We start from the raw sequence: 23622 nt of genomic DNA on the forward strand, positions 1-23622 counted from the left end.
TGGTGTAAGGAGTGAGGGAACTTTTTTTTGGCTTCTTTTTTACTCACTAATACCATTCAAGATGACTTAATCACTTCTCAAAGGATCCATTTTCAAATGCTATCATATTGAATATTAGATTTTCAGAAAGTAGCAAGCGTGCACACAATTAAGAGAGAAAGTTGCAAGTTTGTACTGTGATTTTCAAATGAAAATTAAAATTGGAAGGTTTTTATTAGCGTAAATTTATATTTTCATTTCTTTGCTTTCATGAGAATCTTGATTCTAATAATATAATTACCTACTTCCCTTATATTCAACGTGCATATGATTTCCAAATAGTAGTATCAATTTTATCGCCAAAAATAGAGACTAATAAATGAAATTTGAGCAATCTTTTTCTTAAGATTATTCAAAAACTTATGTGGTACTCTCAAACATCTAACACATATGGAGCATTTCTTCTCTTCATGATTATGTCACCAAGTTTATATATAATTAAGGTCATCTATTTCTATTTGAGTTGGTTTTTATTTTTATTTACTTTTTAATTTTTTGAGACAGAGTCTTGCTGTGTCACCCAGGGTGAAGTGCAGTGGCATGATCTTGGCTTACTGCAACCTCCACCTCCCGGTTCAAGCAACTCTCATGCCTCAGTCTCAACGAAGCTGGGATTATAGGGGTGCACCACGATGTCCGGCTAATGTTTTTATTTTTTGTAGAGATGAGGTTTTGCCATGTTGGCCAGGCTGATCTTGAACTCCTGGCCTCAAGTGATCTGCCCCCATCAAGCTACCAATGTGTTGGAATTACAAGTATGAGCCACCACACCCGGCCTTAAATTTTGTTATCTGAGGAAAATATTTTTATTAATTTTAGTTATTTAAAAGATATAAATTTTTATAAAATTTAAATGATTCTAAAACTGAAATTATAAATCAATTTCTAGACATCTCACTTCTAAACACATACATTTATTTCTGTTCACTTCATCCTCCTATAAGCAAACCTTTTGCCGCTGTTGTTTAGACAGGGTCTTGCTCTGTCACCAAAGTTGGAATGCAGTGACACAATCATGGCTCAATGCAACCTTGACATCTTAGGCTCAAGCCATTCTTCCACCTCAGACTCCTGAGTGGCTGGGACTACAGATGTGCCCCGCCACACCTGGCTATTTTGTTTTGTTTTTGTAAAGGCAGAGGGTCTCACTATATTGCCCAGACTTGTCTCAAACTCCTGGCCTGAAGGGACCCTCTTGCCCCAGCCTCCCATAGTGGTAGGATTAGAGGTGTGACAAACATGCCTGACCTGACAGTTTTTTTTTTTTTTTTTTTTTTTTTTTGGTTTTTGCTTCACCCTTTAATTTCTTGTTTTTCAAATACAAGCTAATAAATATATCTACACACAGCAACACGTGCATAAATACACATGTATGTTTTATTCCTCTCTTAGAATACTATTCAAATATTTTGCAAATTACTTTATATTCAATAACTTATCTATGTGTATCCATAATACTCTATGAGACTTTCCCCATTAAATTTGCAGCAGCATTGCATAGCTATGCCGTAGTTTATGTAGCCAATTCATTCTTCAGAGACTTTTGAGTTATTTGCGATATTTTGTTGTTAAAAATACTGTTATTTTGCAAAATGTTTGCATGGGTTATTCCATATTTTCATTTGAGATAGATTCCTAAAATGATCCTTCTGGGTTTTAAAAAAAAAACTCATATGAAATATTAAATTTTAGCAACTATCTCCTTGTTGGATTTTACACCAATAAGATAGGGTGTCAAACTTTGCAATATTTGACGTACATGGAAAAGAATTCATTTTCACTTTAATAAGATTTTCTTAGAGTGAAGTTGATCATCTTTTTGTATGTTTAAAAACCATTCATCCTTTCTTTTCCTGTTCATAGTTCATTTATTTCCCCTTATTCTCTTAGGTTGGTAGAGATTTTTACCTACAGTCATGCACTATATATTATATTTTGGTCAAAAACTCACCGCATATAAGGTAATGATCACATAAGATTATAATGCAAATTTTGTATCTTTTTTATGTTTATACATAAATACTTACCACTGTGTTGCAACCACCTGTTGTATTTAGTACAGTAATGTGCTACACAAGTTTGTAGTGTAGGAGCCACAGACCAAACCATACAGCCTAGGATGTAGTAGGCTATACCATCTAGGTTTGTGTGAGCACACTCTAAGATATTCTCACAACAGCAAAATTGCCTAACAACATATTTCCCTTCATTAAGTGACACATGATTGTATTATGCATAAGATATTTTTCTTTGTGATATATTTGCAATTTCCGCCCCCCACCCCCCGCCAGTGTCCTTTTTGTCTGATACATCTGTTTGGTAACATTAACCACAGTCATCAGCTGCTTTCTCTCTCTCCCTGCCTCCCACTCCCCATCATTAACTACTTGTCTTCCAAAGTACTTAGATCAAAAATCAACAAACAACAAACAAACAAACAAACTGATTATCATCTTTTATTGGGATTACCCAAACTTTATAAACTAACTGAGAGGCATGGTAAGTACAATAACAAAGTATATTTTACATTTGATCTAGTTTACTTTTATTTCCTAACAAAATATTTTGTAGTTATCTCATATTGTTTTTCCACAGTGCCTGTGTTTATTCTGATAGTTTTTGCTGAGTCTTCTTAAAAGAGTACTTTTTTATCCATTATATTTTAATAGAATATTTTTTTAAACATGGAGTTTCTTGGTTTCACTAATTTGATATGCCGCTACTTGACTATATTTTCTTGTTTGTAGTATTTTTTTTTTCATTAATTTGTTTGGGTTTTCAAAATATTTTAAAATAATATCTGTCAATAGAAATCATTTTACCTTTCCATTTATTTTTGCATCTAATTGCATTTTTCCATGTAATTGCACTGGCCACTGCCTGTAAATCAAGTTTCTGTGTTGGGAAAAAGTTAGAAAAGCATTCTTGACATGTTCATAAGAAGGATCTGATATTTCCTCATTATGCAGTCATTACCTGAACAGTTCAATTTCTTATGGTCACATTTTGAGAAAAAAAAAAAAAAAAAACACCTGTCATTGGCATCCGTCCCATTTCTCTCACTAATCCAACCAGATATTCAAGTTTCAGGGATTGCGAATAATGTGATTGTAGTGAAGGAATGAGCTTGGCTACACCCTTTTCTTATCACTTGGCCTTTCTTACCTTTTCTCCTACCCTCAACCCTCACCTTTACGACTTCTGGGTGAGCATCCTATACCAGTGTCATAGAGACAGTTTATTCATTGTGTTTTCCTTTACTACTTATGTTTCAAATACCAAGAATATTAAAAGCTCTTTTGCCAGTGATAAGAATTTGGCTTAGGAGAGAAGAAACTGTTTTTTAGAAACCAGAGAGGCCCGTGAAAGTGATATCAGGACACTAGCCCATCTGCTAAATATGTTTTATCTGCTATGCGTGTGTATATACTTGTCTCAGAGTCCTTACAGGAAGACCAGATGATTGAACCAAAGAAGACATAGAGTATTATTCCAAGATTTCCTGGTGCAAAACATATTTTAGCATTTACAAATCTCCCTGAAACCAGCGAATTGTATGAAAATATATATGAAATTCATGAATCAGAATCTAACAACTATAAGAGCACTAACTTTTTACAGAAGCCCAAATTCCTCTTACTATTACAATGTCATTCTCTGGAAACATTTAACCTTACCCATTTGACTGAAGGGAACATCATTCCAAGATCTTGGTTGAGGCCCACCTCCAAATTTTACAAAACATACAGATGATCAGGATAGCATGTTGTCATCTGCAATATCTCTGAATGTTGCTTTGCTTGATGAGTTATTGGAAATTGGCTCAGACCTTATAACCTCTGTCCATCTACCTTCTGGGGATAAAACTAGAGAGTCAATCCTTGTTTTGATTGGCATGTCTTTCTAAAGTCCTCTGTGCTTCTTACTTACTAGAATTCTGCTGACACTTTTCCTTCTCCATAGAACAATACTGAATAACAACACCGTTAAACTTAAATGTAGGTGTATGCCTGACATATTTCCCGCTGCAATTCTCAAATACTTGCAAAAGTATTTTATTCATCTGTTATCATTTTGCAGAGGTGGTTATTTTCCAAGATATGTACTGCTTTCTGTGAGAACAATGTTTGTACAATTAGTGAGAATATATGTAAGTAACCAGACACGGGGAGGAAACAGAGCAGGCAGTTAGGAATAACCAGCATGCAGCCACTGCTGGAAAGGAAAGATACTGTGGTGTTAACATATGGAAAGTATACCAATGTATACCAAATAGAGTAACAAGGTATAAATACATACATATTTATGCCTCTGTGTAGAAATATATTGTATAGAATGCATATACATGTCATAAATTATATAATTAAAAACTATACAAATTTTAAAGTACACATATTTGTATGAATGTCTAGATATTCTATTATATATGTATATGTACATAAATATGTTTGATATTTGTATATAAATATATGTTTATATTTATTAATATAAATAAAATATATGTGTATTAATGAACCAGTGCAGTCACTCTTTAGGCTAACACACACAACAATTCTCGTTGTAGTTGACAATGTTTGTAACTTCCTTATCCTACATTGGCTGTTTTTCATAATTACAATGTCAATGCCTTTCAATTTAAACTTTCCCTTAGAATTTTCATTAAAGTACATCAGGTCCTTTAATGTGTATATTGGAGCCTAAAGATCTTCTAAGAAAAAGGGTTCAGATGTTTTCTTTTTTTTATGATACTTTTAAAAATTTAATACTATAAAGTATTATAATACTAGAGGCCAAGATGAATTAATGTAACAATTTGTTTCTTAATGTTTGTCTAATCCACAAAGAAATTATGAAAATATCGGAAAATATAAAAATGTGTTCTTAAGTAAGACAAGAATGATTAAGTAAAACAAAATGTCAATATAAAGGTGCTTATGATCGTGTATTGTCTGAACCAAAATTAAATTTTTTTAGGTGAGAAATTGAGACCCTAATGCAATACTCTCGTGTGAAACTATTAACTTTCTATTATAATTCATCTTCATATCAGAAATTAAACCTACAAAAGGGAGACAGAAACAACTTTCTCTTTGAGTTGCTATCTTTGTCAATTTAAAACTTGAGGTAGAGTGGGAGAAGCGGTTAATATTAGGATAGTGATATAGGTAATGTGAGGATAATATAATAAAACTGTAATATGAAGATTAGTTATCCCATTTCATATGTAGACTTTTTGTTAGCCCTATTTTCCTCTCTGCCTCTCACCTCTACCAACTATTACACTTGTTGGTTTGGAGACAAGTCTTTTCAATGTCCTGTTTGGCAGATTGAATCCTAATACTTCCTTTATTTTCACTTTTAATGATCTTTTAGTTAATAATAAAATGAAAAATAAGAACACGGTAATACATACAATCTATATACATAAACTTATTGCAAATACTTAAAATTTTGTATGTAAATGTTTTTTCATGTTTATGAAAAAAATATAATTTTTCAGTGGTGTTGATACCAACTTCTCTGTACATATCCTAAATTCCAGTGTTAATAATTGCTTTAAAGGTAAGACTCAAAAGTCTAGTATTGACAAAACCCATCTGTACAAACCTTATAACCAGAATGGAGGAAAATAGCTTGTGTTTAATTAGATCCCATATGTCACTTTTGGCTTTTGTTGCCGTTGCTTTTGGTGTTTTAGACATGAAGTCCTTGCCCATGCCTTTGTCCTGAATGGTATTACCCAGGTTTTCTTCTAGGGTTTTTATGGTATTAGGTCTAACATTTAAGTCTCTAATCCATCTTGAATTAATTTTCGTATAAGGAGTAAGGAAAGGATCCAATATCAGCTTTCTACTTATGGCTAGCCAATTTTCCCAGCACCATTTATTAAATAGGGAATCCTTTCCCCATTTCTTGTTTTTCTGAGGTTTGTCAAAGATCAGATGGCTGTAGATGTGTAGTATTATTCCCGAGGACTCTGTTCTGTTCCATTGGTCTATATCTCTGTTTTGGTACCAGTACCATGCTATTTTGGTTACTGTAGCCTTGTAGTATAGTTTGAAGTCAGGTAGCGTGATGCCTCCAGCTTTGTTCTTTTGACTTAGGATTGTCTTGGCAATGTGGGCTCTTTTTTGGTTCCATATGAACTTTAAAGCAGTTTTTTTCCAATTCTGTGAAGAAAGTAATTGGTAGCTTGATGGGGATGGCAAAAAAAAAAAAAACTACCGTAAGAGTGAACAGGCAACTTTTAGAATGGGAGAAAATTTTTGCAATCTACTCATCTGACAAAGGGCTAATATCCAGAACCTACAGAGAGCTCAAACAAATTTACAAGAAAAAACAAACAACCCCATCAAAAAGTGGGCAAAGTATATGAACAGACATTTCTCAAAAGAAGACATGCATACAGCCAACAGACACATGAAAAAATGCTCGTCATCACTGGCCATCAGAGAAATGCAAATCAAAACCACAATGAGATACCATCTCACACCAGTTAGAATGGCAATCATTAAAAAATCAGGAAACAACAGGTGCTGGAGAGGATGTGGAGAAATAGGAACACTTTTACACTGTTGGTGGGACTGTAAACTAGTTCAACCATTGTGGAAAACACTATGGCGATTCCTCAAGGATCTAGAACTAGAAATACCATTTGACTCAGCCATCCCATTACTGGGTATATACCCAAAGGAATATAAATCATGCTGCTATAAAGACACATGCACACGTATGTTTATTGCAGCACTATTCACAATAGCAAAGACTTGGAATCAACCCAAATGTCCATCAGTGACAGACTGGATTAAGAAAATGTGGCACATATACACCATGGAATACTATGCAGCCATAAAAAAAAGATGAGTTTGTGTCCTTTGTAGGGACATGGATGCAGCTGGAAACCATCATTCTCAGCAAACTATCACAAGAACAGAAAACCAAATACTGCATGTTCTCACTCATAGGTGGGAAATGAACAATGAGATCACTTGGACTGCGAAAGGGGAACATCACACACCGGGGCCTATTATGGAGAGGGGGGAGGGGGAAGGGACGGCATTAGGAGTTATACCTGATGTAAATAATGAGTTGATGGGTGCTGACAAGTTGATGGGTGTAGCACACCAAAATGGCACAAGTATACATATGTAACAAACCTGCACATTGTGCACATGTACCCTAGAACTTAAAGTATAAGAATAAAAAAAAAAAGAAAAAAAGAAAAAAGAAAATGTGGCACCTATACACCTTAGAATACTATGCAGCCATAAAAAAGGATAAGTTCATGTCCTTTGCAGGGACATGGATGAAGAGGGAAACCATCATTCTCAGCAAACTATTGCAAAGACAGAAAATCAAACACTGCAGGTTCTCACTCATAGTTGGGAATTGAACAATGAGAACACTTGGACACAGGGTGGGGAACATCACACACTGGGCCTGTTGTGTGGTGGGGGGAGGGCGGAGGAATTGTATTAGGAGAAATAATTAATGTAAATAATGAGTTGATGGGTGCAGCACATCACCATGGCATATGTAACAAACCTGCACATTGTGTACATGTACCCTAGAACTTAAAGTACAATAAAAAATAAGAATTTAAAAAAAAAAGAAAAATAGCTTGTGGTTAATCATTCAATTTTCTTTTAAAATAAAAAATAAATTTCAAAAGTATCTTTCTCCTTATTGTATTGTTTTTGGAGATATTCTGAGTGTCTTTAGAGTAACTTCCTTTGAAATAATTTGTGCCTTAACAGTGAGGTCCTACGTTAAACATCAGTACCTATAAACCTATTGAAAGAGAGCAGAAGGTAAGACATTTCCTAAATTTGAAGCAATAGCTTCATAGATTCTTGGTTACTTTATGTTTTCAATGTTTTACATTGAATGCAACTATTAAAGATCAATTTTAATAATAGTTTTCAAGTCATAAACTTTAAGTAATATATATTTTAATATCTATGTAAAATGGGACAGCAGAAGACTGAATTTCTCATATACGTTATGTTTAGTGTTGGATCCCAATATTTCCAAAGCAATTTGCCCTTTCCTCCACTCCCTATCAGTTAAAGTAAAGCTAACTGTGTAGAAGGTAAAATCTGGAATTTCACTTATAGAATGTTCCTAAAACTATTTGATCAGATCATTTTAGGTTTTATATGTGTGTATATAGATATAATATATATTATGTATATATGTGTATATACACATATTTGTATACACATGTATATAAGTGTACATGTGTATATACACATGTATATAAGTATATTTGTGTACATATATATGTATATTTGTATACTTTGTATACATATATATGTATATACTAGACAAGAATCCAAAGGACATGAATGTTTGAGAAAAGAGCAAGAAATCTTGAGACCGAAAGCATAACTCACTCAAAATCTCACATGTTAGATGAACAATATCAATGCAAAATGTATGTGAGTTTTAACAAAAGAATCATGACTTGGTTAGTGAAAAATATCAGAATTGTAAGAGAAGGAATAACAGCAAGAGAAATATGAATAACTAAACAAGTTATTGGAGTGATAACAATGTTCAACACTTTTTATGTTTCAAATTCTATTTATGTCAACACAAAGATAATCCTTTTTTCTATATAGAATTTCTATAGCAGTCTTTATAATGGTATTTAATTGGTTCTGTGACAAGTAAAACCCCTATAGGTTAAAAATTAACACCACTGGTAATAGAAGAGAAGCTATATTCTGAACTGAAATCTCAATCAGATTTACTTTATGTATAGGCTTAACGAGTAAAACAACAAAGAATAGACACACTAAATTATTTCTCCCAATGTGAAATTTCCCTTGTAAACTTTAGACACTATATAATTGATATACAGAAAATGCCAGATGCGTATACATCCGACATCAATTTATTTCTTTGTATTTCATGCCTTTGAAAGTTTAAAATTGTTTGTATTAAATCTGAGGGGTTTTATTTTTTGGGCTAAGAGCATTAAAATCTCTTCTAGTGGCAAGTGCCTTGAATCATTAAAATATTACTCTACTGGCAAATTTTCAGCCTCTACTGCCCTGTGCCAGGGTAATGGAGCAAGTACTTCCAATGCTGACCCAGTTTCACCTGGATTCTAGTTGTGCATTATTTCTGCTGCCCATGGGCAAAGCTTATAAACTCTTTGGGACTTCTTCAGGTATTTCTTATAAAATTAAGTAAGGTAAACTTTGCAAATTATAGTGTGCACAAATATGATTATTATTATTATCACCATTTAAGTTGTGTGTTGGACTAGATCATTTTTACTATTTTAAAAATTTTCAGCATTTTACACTTTTTCTAAAGACAGTGCCATGATTTCTTTGTTTTTTTTTTTTTTTTTTTTTTTGAGATGGAGTCTCGCTGTGTCTCCCAGGCTGGAGTGCAGTGGCGTGATCTCGGCTTACTGCAAGCTCCGCCTCCCGGGTTCACGCCATTCTCCTGCCTCAGCCTCCCAAGTAGCTGGGACTACAGGCGCCCGCCGCCACGCCCAGCTAGTTTTTTGTATGTTTAGTAGAGACGGGGTTTCACCATGTTAGCCAGGATAGTCTCGATCTCCTGACCTCGTGATCCACCCGCCTCGGCCTCCCAAAGTGCTGGGATTACAGACTTGAGCCACCGCGCCCGGCATGTGCCATGATTTCTTAGTGTTAAAAGCCTAAGATACAACAAACATTGTGTGGGATTCATTATGAGAAAATTTTCAGTCTCAGAATTCAGAAAATAGAAATTACTAAGCTATCAAATGGTATTAAAATGCTCTCTCAGCACATAGTCTTACTCTTCAAGTTAGCATATGGAATGTAGCTTAATGATCAGGGCGTTTGCACTTCTTTTTGACTATAAAAAATAATGATCTTTCATTGTAATAAAATATTACACTATTGCATAGTCTGTGTTTTATGAATTACTCTACACACATTTTGTGTCAATTATGGGCCACAGAATAAAAGGTAACACTTCAGCCTTCAGGCTGAATCATTTATTTAGAGTTCACTGATGTGTTCTTAATTCAATTTGACGTCTTTCTCCACCCACAGTTTGTGAGGAGAGCGATGCAAACATTTTTCTTCATTGGCCGTGGCTGGAGAATGCATCAATATGACAAATATTTTATACGACGAAAAGGGTAAAGCCCTGCGATTTACAATATATTTCTCTCAAAGAAAAACAAAGATACTCACAGTAATATTTATAACATTTCCGTTATCTTAAAGGAGCCTCCAAGCACTTTAGAAATGTTAATGATAATCTGGTTACCACATAACCAGCGCGCTTCACATCTCCCATCACTAAAAAAATTATGTTTAACAGTCTGCAAGGATGACAGACCCTGAAGAAAACTCTGTTGGATTAATGATTGCACGTGTAAGGCTGGAAAGGGAGTACTATTTACTCCAAACTGCCTATGCTGAAATGTGTATCCATCACAGAATCTCGCATATGCAAAATATGATGGCTAGCATATCTTTCACCTGCTCTCAGATAGAAATATTGATGAGGCATCACAAAATACTCTGCCCCACACCATCTGGTAACAGAGATGGCATTATGCCTGTTATTAATAACGAGAACACGAATCATCATTTAACAATATTTACTGTGCTTAGGTAAATTAACATTGTTTTGTTTCTTCTGCATATTTAAAATAATTAAATCGTTAGGACCTTTTATTAATGGCCCTATAGGACATTACAAGCATAGCTATTATTTCCAAAATAGAAATAAATATTTATACGTGGTCTATGAATGTCCTAGCATGTAATATATGACTAACTCAGACAATAATATGTTGCACATTCTATAATAATTAACAGCATTGCTTGCATAATTACAAACAAGTGTTGAGGTTTTATAAATACACATGTACACATGTATAATCCATATATATGTGTATGTTTAACATATATTGATAGTTTCGTTATGCTTCAATTTGTATCATGTGTTATTATTCACCTCACAACCACTAGTAGTTACGAGAAAAAGTTTATGCAAAATAATATTTCAGTTTTTAAAAAATGTCATTCATTAGCTAGCTATTTTGTGGACCAAGTTTGTTCATTCATGCCTTCATTCATTCAGTAATTACTAGAACCTGTTCTAGGCATTAGGCATTTAAAGAGAAATATGATGCTTTCCATATCTTCTGGGAGATCACAGTCTCCTGGGAAAGATAAATATAGAAATGGTAAATAGAGCTCCATAAGAACACCAAACAGGCAGCCCATAACTCTAAAAGATGAGGCAAGGGCAATTTTACAGAGGAGGCAGTACTTGAATTGAATCTTGAAGATGGAGTAGGTGATGCCAGTCTAAGCAAGCAGTCCTGTCAGGGTTCTAATTGTAAAGTTAAAACATATTTCCAGCGTTCACTAATATAAAGATATAGCTCCAGAAATATTGAGTTAAAAATGGATGAACCTCAGTATGAGTTCCAACAAAATGTGAGCAAAGTGACCTACTGAAATACATTGCACTGCCTTTGACACTCATACATACCTAAGTAGAATCAGACTTAAAATTAGCTTTTGAAAACAGGGTGCTATACCCCCCGGTCTACAACACTTTCACATGCCATATGCCCATTTACCTTTAGGTACAACTCATAATCACGTTCATGATTTATTTTAACTTTCATATGTGACTCTTTTATTTTTCTGAGTCTTGTCCAAATCTGCAAACTAATCTTCTAATGTAAAGTCCCACTTACGTGCATGCCTATCAAGCTTCTTCCATAACCTCAGGATAAGTGAGCTACCATGTGATGTTTTCTGTTTCTTTCCTCTTATTTTTCTTTCCTCTTTTTCTCCGGGCACTGACATGTGCCTTGCACACCTCTGCTGTTTCTGCTAGACACGATCATAATTTAACTGGACCCAACAACTCCATCTGCCTTTGATGGAAACAACCATAACTTCTTCCAGGTTCCTACAATAAATGTTTGTTTTATGCTGCTGCCGACACATAAGAACTCTCTCGGTTCTAAAGCTGTTTGGCAATGTATTGGTACATCAGAGAGACTAAGCTCATTATGTCTAGTTCGTTTCCCTAGGCATTTAATTCATTACCAGGAGGTTTCTTCATCACCCATGTCAATAAATTAATGTCAGGTCACAAACTGACCAGATAGTACCAGGCGCACCTGAAGTTCCAGAAGAAAATAGGAAAACAAATGTATAGGTAGATGTTACAGACTGAATCCTATCCTCCAAAAAAGACACGACAAAATCCTAATCCACAGAACTCCAGAATATGACCTTATTTGGAAACAGAATGTTCAGAGAGCTATGTAAGTTAAAATGAGGTCATTAGCATGGGTCTTGATCCAGTATGACTGCTGTCTTTTTATAAGAGAGAAATTTGAACAGAGAGACAGATATGCACAGAGGGAAGATGATGTGCAGAGATACAGGGAAAGGTTACCTGAAGATGAAGCAGAGATTGTAGCAATGCATGTAACAAGTCCAAGATTGACAGCAAACCACCAAAAGTTAAGAGAAAGTCATGGAACAAACTCTCTCTTACAACCCTCAAAAATAACTTACCCTGCCATCACCTTGATTTCAAATGGGGGTACAATAAATTTGTACTGTTTAAGACACCAGTTTGTAGTAGTTTGTTACAGCAGCCTTAGCAAACGTATACAAGAGATGACCCCAGTTCCACTTCCCCTTCTTCAGTATGGATTTGTATATCATATTATAGAAATAAATGTCTGTCTTCCTTTCCACGAGATGTAAGATTTACAGGTGGTAGTTACTATGTTTTACACATTTATTTTTCTTTGGAGCTCTACCCCATTATTTTGAACACGGCAGAAGTGAAATTAATTTTGCTAACTATATTTTAAAATGGAAAAATTCACTGAAGCTATTTAATACAATAATTCTTTGTTTCATAAGGAAAGAAAATCAGCAATAAATTGATGTAAACAGTCATGGAAAAACAAAATTATTTCATTCCATTTTGTTTAATATATATCTGCATATATACTCATATTTTTCCAAAATCACTAGTGTTTATGACCATGAATTTTCAATGAAAGCAGATATATTTTATAGAAATGCCCTAATGCCTATGTGTTTATTAATATAATGTTATGAGAGCTTGTTTACTTCATGAGTATTAATTGTGGCTTTATTCTCACTTTATATTAATATAACTGAACATACAATGTTGATTTTTACATTGTTTTGTATTATATCATAATACTTTTTAGCAACAATAAATCTAGCTTGATTTAGAATACATTAATACAAGCAGAACTACAAATTAATTTGAAGGTTAGTAAATATATCGAAACCACAATGCAACAGACTAATAGGCCCTAGTATACTATGAACTGTCTGTATTGTTATTACTGAAGCTTCTATTAGCTCTCCTCTAAGCAGACTCATTTGACTGGAAGAAAATTGGCTCAATATTAATGTGTCACCTATTATGCTGTACTTTAAGGAAATGAATATCAGATTTGTACATGGCCACTGTGAATAAGAAGGATGGTTATATACATTTCTTATAGGAAGTCCGAGGTAATTTAGAAGACTAACTTTTCTCACACCAAAAGTAAACACATTATTGATGATGTCTCTGTGAACAGATACTTTGAGCAAATTCCCTTTAAGTTTTTTAAATGTAAAATATACATTACGTTGGTGCAAAAGTAATCACAGGGAAAGAGAATCTAGAGAAGTTCGACTTAAAAAATAATCCTAAATCTTTTGATTAACCCATTGGATGACTTGACTAAGCTTTTTGAATTTCAGCCGTCTCTTTCTGACATCTTATAGCAATGGAAATCTTATAATGTACAGTTGGTGAGGAGCAGTAGAGGATGAATACTATGTGGAGCTAATTTTTTGCTCTATGATCCTGGTTTCTTTTCTCATTAGCACAAGGTCAAATACTCAGTTATCTTCTGTGTGTTTGAAGTTCAAAGTGAACGTTAGCTGAAACAATGGCCCGAATTCCTGTCAGAAAATCTGCAGATCGCAAATGAAATCAATTTGTATAATGAAACGCAAGCCATACAGGTCAAATTAATGGTCAATAAATTTAGTCATGTAAAATTATAGTAAGAGTAAAAATTCTTAAAACCTAATTTTTTTATATAAAGTAAATCTTTTGGGAAAACAATTTGATTTCTGACTGGCAATGATGAAGGGCAGAAATAAAACCGATTAACAGTGACCACTGAAAACTTTTTGGAAATTATTATATGATTTTCCTGAAAAAACAACACATACTCTGTGGTAATTGGAAGGCTACTCTGTGAGCTGCTGTGACAGGTAGGTAGCTGGGACATATAAGATGAACAACTGAGATCAGCTCAATACAATGAAATTTCTAGAAAACTAGGCTAATAAATGTATAATGAGGACTGAACTTAAGTAGTTTCAGACTACACATGTTTGAAGGCGGTATTCATCTACAACTCTCACAGTTATTTTTATCTCATAATTATTTTTCTTAGCATAGAATCTTTTTTGTTTGTTTGTTTTTGAGATGGAGTCTCACTCTGTCGCCCAGGCTGAAGTGCAGTGGCATGATTTCAGCTCACTGCAACTTCCACCTCCCAGGTTCAAGTTATTCTCCTGCCTCAGTCTCCCCAGTAGCTGGGATTACAGGAGCCTGCCACCTGACCTGGCTAATTTTTGTATTTTTAGTAGAGGTGGGGTTTCAACCTGTTGACCAGGCTGGTCTCAAACTCCTGACCTCAAACGATCCACTCACCTCGGCCTCCCAAAGTACTGGGATTACAGGCATGAGCCACTGCACCTGGCCCCTTTTTATTTTGAGAATCATACGGAGGCCATTAAATCTCAGACATCTTAGTAATATTTTACTCCCTTTGAATTACATTTATTTAAACATTAGAGTCACTGGAATTAAAATTAAGTCTTTAAAAACATGTCAGTAAAATCTGGACAGGTGAAGATACCAGTGAAGTTCACTGGCTTTGAGGTGGGCCTTATGTAGCTTTCTGAATATATTTTACAAAAGCAAATAAGTTAAATGAAAGGAAATAATTATAAGTGAAGCTTGTGTTCACATTTAAATTGTTCACTTTTACATAATAGTGCATAAAATTTGTTGAGTGATCATTTAACACCAAGCTTTCTACATGCAATATTTCATTTAGTATTCCAACAATTTAATGTAGTAAGTCATCTTAAAATCTCCAATTTTATGGCCGGGCGCGGTGGCTCAAGCCTGTAATCCCAGCACTTTGGGAGGCCGAGACAGGCGGATCACGAGGTCAGGAGATCGAGACCATCCTGGCTAACACGGTGAAACCCCGTCTCTACTAAAAAATACAAAAAAACTAGCCGGGCGAGGTGGCGGGCGCCTGTAGTCCCAGCTACTCGGGAGGCTGAGGCAGGAGAATGGCGTGAACCCAGGAGGCGGAGCTTGCAGTGAGCCAAGATCAGGCCACTGCACTCCAGCCTGGGCGGCAGAGCGAGACTCAAAAAAAATTATTAATTTGTATATGTTTCACAGTGAAATGTTTCACTTGTCTGTACCCAAAAGTTGTATGCTAAACTGTTAAAATAAAACAAAAAGGAGATAACAGAAAAAAGTAAAGTTTTGGTAAAGTTTTATAAAGTATATTTTTTGGAAACTATTTTTTAGATTATGATTTGACACTGAATGAATGATGGCTGTAGTTATAAAGTTTCAGAGCTTATTAAGCTGACTTTGAAATATAAATTAGTAAATTACTCAATATGACATAAAATAATAAGAACTGAAAAGAAAAACAAGTAAAAGTAGCTCAAGTAGTGTCAGTTTTTAAAAGTTGGTCTTACAGTATACTTCGTATATCTGTAAGAATTTATCCTTAGAATAAGTCACCGTTTTCCAAGAGCAATTAGTGAGATTTTCCCAACACAATAAAAATCATGTTATTTAACAATCTCATCTAACTGTGTAAAAGGAAAAGTGGAACAAGGAAATATGTCCCAGACCACCAGCAACAAGCTTTGCTATTCAAATATCCAAAAAATGAAATCCAAAATAATTCATGTATCATCAAAGCAATTGCTTTCTCAAGCCAATCTCCCCTAAAAGTTTTATATTTGAAAACTATACTTGGAATATTTTCTAAATTGAATAAAAGATCTCTTTTCCTCAGGATGGGCATGAGAAAATCAAGAAATATTTTCACTAACACTAACAAACATTTTCTTTGGCTCATGCTTTAATTATTTGCATTCCAGTGGGCATTCTTTACTCCAGATGGAGTGTAAAATATCTTAGTCTATACCTGAGTTTCTCACATGTGTCTACTTATTAAATTTTATTTATTTCACTAGTTACATATCATATTAGTTGCAATATTTCCTGTAACAATAAATTCATATAATCAAACAGTAAATTAATATTAATATCCTTTGACAATAAATTAATATTAATAAATATTTCCTTTAATAATAAATTAATAACTTTCAATAAACACTGTAGCTTTTATGAATCAGACTGAAAAGTCCTAAGATCAATAATTTAAGCCAGATATGATCATCTGAGACTATAATCTCAGCTACTCAGGAGGCTGAAGTGGGAGAATTGCTTGAGCCCAGGAGTTCCAGATTATAGTAACCTACGATAGCACATATGAGGCCTTACGTGATTTTTCACCCGCCTGGATGAAAGGCAGGTGACTTATCCTGACTCAACTAACTTGGCATTCCTGTATCTTTACGACTCTCTTAAAATTTATTTGACAAAGAAATGACTGTGGGGATCTATTATGTAATTATGATATTTTATTAACTGCTTTTCTGCACTCTGTTAAATGGCATCGCCCACTATACTTAACTCTTCACAGGTGGATTGAAATTTTATTCTGACCTTCTAAACATGAACACAATGAAAGCTTTGTTTTAGTTGGACTTCTAAAACAGTGAAAAAAAAAAAAAACAAACAAACTCACTCCATGCCTTCATCTTCAAAATAACAACTTTGTGTTATAACTGTATTTCCATATACAATTGCTGTGTCTGTCTTTTCCTGTGCCATCATCATGTTAAAATTATTGAGAAGAAAAATACTGTCCGCAAATTCACCCTTTTTTTTTTTGCTTCCATTTCTTGGTTATGTTTATAGATTTATTCATCCTTTTTAATTGTAGAATTTTTGCCATGTTACAAAATATTCATAATGGGATTTAAAGTAAAATTGTATTTCATGTATAGACAATTTGGGAAATTGACAGACAAATTTTTGGCAGTGAGTATCCTAATTTAATAATAATCTGCTTCTCTATATCTTTAATACTTAATTTATTTATATATTTTATAACTTTTATAGAGTTTCTATACTTTTTTTTATAAGTCAATACCCAGACATTTTCTTGCTTTTAGAAATGGGAGCTATTTTTCCCATTACATTCTCAAAGATATGATTTTTTTTACTTTTGGAGTAGAAAAATGTTTTTGTTTATTTATGCCTAACCACTAAATTTTCACAATACATTTCGTAGTAATAAATTAGCTACCGTATAATCTTCAAGGAATATGATTTTCCTTTCTTGAAGTAATATCTGTGTTTCTATCTAATGTCATATTGACTAGAATTGTCAAATAGTGTGAAATGTCATTTGCCTTAGTGGAAAATTTATTTTGTTTCCAGTTGTAATTGAAATCTTTCTTGATATTTACTATTAAAAATAATACTGAATGATTGCCTGAGGTAGACTTTATTTTATTATTTTTATTGGTATTATTAATGACTACTTTGCTAGCTTTTGTTGTCAGTTTTAAATGTAAATGGATTCTAAATTTTATCGAATACTTACTCAAGAACTATGGAAATGGTTTATTTTTTATATATATTTATTACTGCCGATGGATTCTACTATTACATCTTCTAATCTTGAACAATCTTTGAATCTCTGAAAAAATACATTTCCATAGTTTTTTAATATCTCTGTTAGTCTTTGCTAATGTTGCATGTATTATTCATATAATTATAAATATATTATATTTTTTATAGTTTCTCATTTGATTTGCATTATCTAGATATCTAACAATAATTTCCTGTAATCTGAAAATGTTTTAATAACTTAAGAATTGGCCACATAAAATGATTTGCAATTGCATAGCCCAGGAATTTTTCTAATGATAATTCCATAACAACTAATTTATGCAATAGTTATATTAATACTACTAAATTTCAAATCTATAATGACATATTTGTATATCTATCTTTTATTCATTTCATTTAAACCATAATGACCTCTTTCTTGTTTTTTAAATAAATCAAGTTGTTCCAGATCATACTGTCTGTCTGCAATTGCAATGACTCCTACCTGTAAATTTCACCACTACCCGTATTGGAATACCTCACTTTCTCACCTCATTAAGACATCTGCTTTAATGTTACTACTTAGAGAGGCTTTCCCTGACCACTGTCCCATCTAAAGTAGCACTCCTATTTATTTTTATTCAAATCCCCTCCTTAGTCTAACACAAAGACATAGTTTTGTTAGACTTTCCATTAATTTTGGAGTCAGCTTTACTGTGTATAGTCATTGAAAATAATCTAAGCCATTAATATTTAAATTTTATCAGCATTGTTGTTAATCTAATATGCCACTGTTTATATTCTTTCTCAAATATGTATGTATGTTGTTATAGACCTTGTCTTATTAATCTCATACTTTTTATTCTTTTATATTTTGTATAAAAGATTATATAAAAGATTATTGCTGTTTGTGTTTTTTTCTATTTTCTTAGTCTTTTCATTAATCTTGGAGTCAGCTTTACTACTATGCATAGTCATTGAAAATAATCTATACCATTAATATTTAAATTTTATCAGCATTGTTAACGTAATATACCATTGTTTATATTCTTTCTCAAACATGTATGTATGGTGTTATAGTACTTGTCTTATTATTAATCTCATACTTTTTATTCCTTTATATTTCATAACAACTCAGGTTATTGCTATTTTTTTTTCTATTTTCTTAGTCTTTAATCTACTTTCTTAAAGTTGCTCAAAGAAGTAAAAAAACGCGGCAAAACTCAAGGAAAAAATGTGTAAACAAAATGGAAATATTGATAAACAGCTGAAAGTCCTAAAAAGAAACCTGAAATACATTACAGAGATGAAATGTACAATAACTACAATGAAATATTCACTAGAGATATTCAAAGGTAGATTTAGGCAGGCAGAAGAATTGGTGCAATTGAAGACAGGACAATAAAAATTATCATGTCGGCAGGGCGGGGTGGCTCAAGCCTGTAATCCCACCACTTTGGGAGGCCGAGGCGGGCAGATCACGAGGTCAGAAGATTGAGGCCAACCTGGCTAAAACGGTGAAACCCCGTCTCTACTGAAAAAAAAAATACAAAGAATTAGCTGGGCGTGGTGGCAGGCGCCTGTAGTCCCAGCCACTTGGGAAGCTGAGGCAGGAGAATGGCGTGAACCCGGGAGGCGGAAGTTGCAAGTGAGCGGAGATCGCGCCACTGCACTCCAGCCGGGGTAACAGAGCGAGACTCTGTCTAAAAAAAAAAAAAAAAGAAAAAAAGAAAAAAAGAAAAAAAATTATCATATCCGATGAACAGAAAATGAATTGAAATGTGGACAGAGCCTAAATAATTTTGGGAGAGTATAAAGCAGACCTACATATTGTGGCAGTCTTCTAAGGAGAAGAGAGAGGAAAAGTACCAGAGAAAACTATTTGAAGAATTAATGGCTTAAACCTTGATAAAATATGTAAATATAAGCATCCAAGAACCTGAAGGATAAAAGTAAGCAATACCAATGAACACAATAACCAAACTTCAGAAGCCAAAGACAAAGAGTCTTGAAAGCAGCAAGAGAGTAGTACCATTACACACAAGTGAAAATCAGAATTTTAGCAGATTTCTTATCAGAAACTTTGGAGGCCAAAAGATTAATAATCAGCCAGTATATTCAAAGTGCTAAAAGAAACATCCCGTTAACCTCAAATCTCATATTTCACAAAATTGTCCTTCAAAAATGAGGGAGATAGTATGAATTTCCCAGGTAAACAAAAGCTAAGAGGGTTTATTACTACTACATCAGCTCTACAAGAAATGCTTGAGTCCTTCAGGATAAAATGAAAGGATACTACACAACAACTTAAAGCTATAAAAGATTTCAATAAAGAGAAATGCATGGGAAATTATAAAAGTATTACTGTAACAAGCTTTGTAACTCTACTTTTTTTTTTTTTACATAATGTTAAGAGGTTAAATATTTTCTAAAAATATTCATCTAAAAATTATTGTAATTTTGGTTTGTGGCTCTATATTTTGTTTTCTATATAATTCAAGATACTATTGCATTTAAAATAATTATCAGCATATGTTTTGAAGTACTTAACAAATATGTAATTTTGTGACATCGAAACTGAAAGCGTTGGAGATGAAACTGTAAAGGAGCAAACCTTACATGCATTATTAAAGTAAAGCTGGTATAAATTTAAATGAGTGTTTCCCCCTTGTAGCCACAAATAATATATATATAGAATATAATTTAAACAATATAATACAAAAATTCAACTAAATGCAAAGTTGACAGTAATAGAGAAATTAGGGACAAAATAATATAAGGCACACCCATATAAGGCACATCCCAAACAAATATCAAAATAACATAAGTCCCTTCTTATTAATATATGTAAATAGATCAAACCCTCCAATCAAAGACAGAGTTTGGCAGAATGAATTTAAAAAATGATGTAAGGCCGGGAGTGGAAGCTCAGCCCTAGCACTTTGGGAGGCCGACGCATGTTGATCACTTGAGGCCAAGAGATCGATACCAGCCTTGCCAACATAGTAAGACCCCATCTCTACTAAAAACACAAAAATCAACCTGGTGTGGGAGTATACGCTTGTAATCCCAGCTAGTAGGGAGGCTGAAGCACAAGAATCACTTGAACCTGGGAGGCACAGGTTGCAGTGAGGTGAGAGCATGCCACTGCACTCCAGTCTGTTATAGCAAGACTGGCAAAAAAATAAATAAAAATAAAAATAAATAAATAAAAATTAAAATTAAAAATTAAAAGAAATCTAAGTCTGCTGTCTACAAAATACACAATATTTTGAAGGTGAAATGATGGAAAAAGATATTCCATGGAAATAACCCAAAGAAAGCAGAAATGGCTAGTATTCCTACATCTTCAATTTTTTGGAAGAGTTTGAAAAGGATTGACATTAGTTCTTTGTATGTTTGTTAAAATTAATCAGTGAAGCCCTCAGGTATGGGCATTTCTTTGTCAAGAAGTGTTTGGTTACTGATTCAATCTACTTAAAAGTTATAGGTCTATTCAGACTTTCTATGTGTTTGTGATTCAGTCTCAATAGTTGTGTTTCTGTGAATTTGTTAATTTCATCAAACTTATCCAATTTGCTGGCATAAAAATTTTGACTGTACTTTAATATTCTTATTGCTCTAGAATTGATCGCAACATTCACAATTTCATTTCTGATCTGAGCAACGTGAGTCTTCTCTATTTTTTAGTCCATTTATCTAAGTTTGTCAATTTTGTTGATCTAATCAAATAACCAAATTTTGATTTCATTTATTTTCTATATTATTCTCCTAGTCCCTATTTTATCTCTCATCTAGTCTTTATTAATTTCCTTCTGCTAGCTTTGAGTTTACTTTGTCCTTCATTTTTTATTTTTCCTTAAGTTGTAAACTTAGGTTGTTGAGACTCAGGCTGAAAGTGCTAGTGTGGTGCTGGGTGGAATCTGGAGCCTATATCTTCAGGGGTTAGCCTGGAGTCTGAGTCCAAAGGTACTAACCTAATGAGTAGCGCTGTAGGATTCAGCCTGCTCTTGAAAGGTGGACAGAAGCATGTGGCTTTGAGCGCCAGCCCAGTGCTGGTGGGAGGGAGGTCTGGAGCCTGGAGCTACTGTGTTTGGCCTGGTGGTGGGACAGCCTGGCCACAATATCTGCCTTACTGTCCAGGGCAGGCCTGAAGACTCAGTCCATGAATCCTGGCTTGGAGTTTGGGACTCTGGAGGCCTACATGACATTGGGTTTTACTGGGATGGGCCCAATTTTGAGCCCAATACCAAAGACACATTATAAGAAAAGAAACAAAAAAAAACACACAAATAAACAAAAACACAGAACAATATAACCCCTTATGAACATTGAAGACTATCAAACCAAATTTAGCAGAAAAAGGCATCTCACAAAATAGGAGAAAATAGTTTTTCAAATATTTATCTGATAAGGAGTTAATATGCAGAATATATAGATAAATCCTGAAATCCTGAGACAAAGACCAGTACTCACTTCCCTTTCCCTCTCTCATGTGAAGAGTATCTTTCTCCATGCTATGCTGCTAGGTTTGTGAGAAGGGTGATATGAATTATGTAAATCTGTCCTTCCTACACTCTTTAATGCATATTTTCTTAGTTCTGTGCTACAATCAGGTGCTATAATCTCTCACCTAGCTTCCTTAGTTTTGTGAACTTGTTCAAATTTATGTTTCCATGGGGAAAGAAGAAGAGGGAGTACTTCCAAATTCAATTCATAAAGCCAGATGTGAAAGTGGAAACATTACTACCAATTTTACAGAAAAAAAAAGAGAATTATGAGACTGCTATGAACAAAACAGATAAAGGTAAGTTGATTAATGGCTGCAAAAGTACAATTAGATAGAAGAAGTAGATTCGTGTTTGGCAGCGCAGTAGGTTGACTATAGTTAATAATAATTCACTATATATATCAAAACAGCTACAAGATAGGATTTGAAATGTTCCCAACACAAAGAAATGATAAATGTTTGAGGTGATGGATGCATACAAGTACACATTTTATGCATGTCTCAAAATATCACATGTACCCCCTAAGTATGTACAATATGGATATGTTCATAGATAACATCATATATTCATATGTTAATGAATATATGCACAGAAAATACTATGAACAAATATATGCCAACAACTTAGATTACTAAGATGAAATAGACAAATTCCTAAAACACAAACTCAGAACAAGAGTCCTCAACCCCTGGGCCACAGACCACTATTGGTCTGTGGCCTGTTAGGAACTCAGCTGCACAGCAAGAGGTGAGCTGTGGGCAAGCGAGCGTGACTGCCTGAGCTCCACCTCCTGCCAGATCAGCAGCAGCATTAGATTCTCAGAGGAGTACAAGTCCTGCTGTGAACTGCACATGCAAAGGACCTAGGGTGCGTGCTCTTTGTGAGAACCTAATACTTAATTATCTGAGGTGGAATAGTTTCATCCCAAAACCTACTCCATTCGTTTAAAAATTGTCTTCCACAAAACCAGTCTCTGGTGCCAAAAAGGTTGGGAACCGTTGATTTTAGAAATAGAAAACCTGAATGGACCCAGAACAATAAGGAGATAGAATCAGAATCAAAAATCTCCTCACAAACTAAAACCCTGAATCTGATGTCTTCTCTGGTACATTTTGCCAATAATTTAAAGAAGAACTACCATCCATCCTACTCAAAAGTTTTCCAAAAAATTGATGAGAAATGAGCACTTCCGAAGTCATTTTATGAGACCACGTTACCCCAACACCAAAGGCATTGCAAGAAAAGA

The sequence above is a fragment of the Theropithecus gelada genome, chromosome 2 (genome assembly GCF_003255815.1).
Source record: "Theropithecus gelada isolate Dixy chromosome 2, Tgel_1.0, whole genome shotgun sequence".
Classification (NCBI taxonomy): domain Eukaryota; kingdom Metazoa; phylum Chordata; class Mammalia; order Primates; family Cercopithecidae; genus Theropithecus; species Theropithecus gelada.